Consider the following 2,509-nt stretch of genomic DNA (forward strand, 5'->3'; position numbering starts at 1 on the left):
GTGCCATGGCTCACATCTGTAATCCCAGCACTTTGGGAGGCTAAGATGGGAGGATCACTTGAAGCCAGGAGTTTGAGACCAGCCTGGATAACACAGTGAGACACCCATCTCTACAAAAAAAATAAAAAATAAATAAAAAAAAATAGCTGGATGTGGTGGCACACCTGTAGTCCCAGCTACTTGGAAGGCTGAGTCAGGAGGATTGCTTGAGCCCAGGAGTTAGAGGCTTCTGTAAGCTATGATGGTGCCACTGCACTCCAACCTGGGAAATAGAGTAAAATCTTGTCTCTTAGACAGACAGGCCGGGCGCGGTGGCTCAAGCCTGTAATCCCAGCACTTTGGGAGGCCGAGACGGGTGGATCACGAGGTCAGGAGATCGAGACCATCCTGGCTAACATGGTGAAACCCCGTCTCTACTAAAAAATACAAAAACCTAGCCGGGCGAGGTGGCAGGCGTCTGTAGTCCCAGCTACTCAGGAGGCTGAGGCAGGAGAAAGGCGTGAACCCAGGAGGCGGAGCTTGCAGTGAGCTGAGATCCGGCCACTGCACTCCAGTCTGGGCGACAAAGCGAGACTCTGTCTCAACAACAACAACAACAACAACAAAAAAACAAAAAACAAACAGACAAACAAAAAGGAAAAAAAGACTCAAAGATTCATTCAGAGGTGGACAGAATGGAATGGAGAGGATAGCACTTGTGGATCATCAATGCTGTCATTAAGAAGTCCAGTGTAGGCGGGGTGTGTTGGCTCACGCCTGTAATCCCAGCACTTTGGGAGGCCAAGGTGGGCGGATCACCTGAGGTCAGGAGTTCGAGACCAGCCTGACCAACATGGTGAAACCCCATCTCTACTCTCTCTCTCTCTCTCTATATATATATATACACACACACACACACACACAATTAGTAGGGCATGGTGGCACATGCCTGTAATCCCAGCTACTTGGGAGGCTGAGGCAGGAGAATTGCTTGAACCCAGGAGGCAGAGGTTGCAGTGAGCGGAGATCGCGCCATTGCATTCCAGCCTGGGCAACAAGAGGAAAACTCTGTCTCAAAAAAAAAAAAAGAAGTCCAGTATACTGAAAAATCATGGACCCTCTTATGCCTGCTTTAAGGGCCCCCTTCTCCCCTCCCTTCCTTCTTTCCTTCCTTCTTTCCTTCCTTTCTTCCTTCCTTCCTTCCCTCCCTCCCTCTCTCTTTCTTTCCTCCTCCTCCTCCTTCTTTCCTTCGTTGCTTCCTTCCTTCCTTCCTTGCTTCCTTCCTTCCTTCCTTCCTTCCTTCCTTCCTTCCTTCCTTCCTTCTATCTATTCATCCTTCTATTAACTTATTCAACAAACATACAAAGCACTTATAGAGTCCCAGGCACCATTCCAAGCACTGGGAGTACTGCAATGAATGAAACCCCCTGCCTCCATGAAGCTTACATTCTAGTGAGGACAATGTTAGCTTGTAACTCAGTACAAGAGGCTGTACCGAGCACATGCCTGGAACAGAGAAGACACTTAAAAATATTTGTGGAATGAGTGACTAAATGCCCAGAATGAATCAGAGGTGACACTGCAAATGTTCAGCTGGTGGGTAAAAAAGAACCACTTGCTTAACTCATTCCCTGCCATGTTCCACCCCATCCTCCCTTCCTGTCCAGAGGGCCCTCCTGCTGTGGTCCAAGGGGCAGCTGGCTGTGCAGAGAGCAGGCAGACATCAGGCTCCAGGGCTGCCAACCTGGCACCGCTGCTTGGCGCTGGGCGCCCTCTAAAACAACAAACTTCGTGTCTCTAATTTGGCGCTTCCTGTTTATCTTGATATTATCTCCTGTCCTTGAAGCCCACAGGCCCAATCAAGGATGAGGCAAAGGGCCAGAACTTTGGGGACTCAGAGATGGAAGAGGCAAGGGTGCCCTCCCTCCCAGGGTTCTAGGTTGTGCCCACAGGCACTGGGCAGAGGTCCGAAGTCCAATGCTCCAGGCACTAGAGGAGGCTGAGTCTCCTCTGCACCTACACAGCAGGAAGTCCCACATGCTGGATTCTAGTTGTCCCAGGTTCATAGATCAATGCCACTTTTTCCCCTCTATGACTCTTGGTTTTGTGAACACCACAGAACGGGAAGGATTCAGCAGGGGACTCCCCTAGCTTCACTGCTCTCTCTTTCTCATGCCCACATGGCTTGGAAGCTCTTCTTAATGAATGACTTCAACTCTTCACAGTCTTTGAGAAATGGATCGAACTTTGGGTGGTTTACCTTTTTTTTTTTTTTTTTTTTTGAGACAAAGTTTCCCTCTGTGGTCCAGGCTGGAGTGCAGTGGCGCGATCTCGGCTCACTGCAACCTTCGCTTCCCAGGTTCAAACAATTCCTGTGCCTCAGCCTCCCAAGTAGCTTGGACTACAGGTGTGTGCCACCATGCCCAATTCTTTTCTTTTTTTTTTGAGACAAAGTCTTGTTCTGTCATCCAGTCTGGAGGGCAGTGGCATGATCTCATCTCATTGCAACCTCTGCCTCCCAGGTTCAAGC

The sequence above is a fragment of the Mandrillus leucophaeus genome, unplaced genomic scaffold (assembly GCF_000951045.1).
Source record: "Mandrillus leucophaeus isolate KB7577 unplaced genomic scaffold, Mleu.le_1.0 Scaffold59, whole genome shotgun sequence".
Lineage (NCBI taxonomy): Eukaryota > Metazoa > Chordata > Mammalia > Primates > Cercopithecidae > Mandrillus > Mandrillus leucophaeus.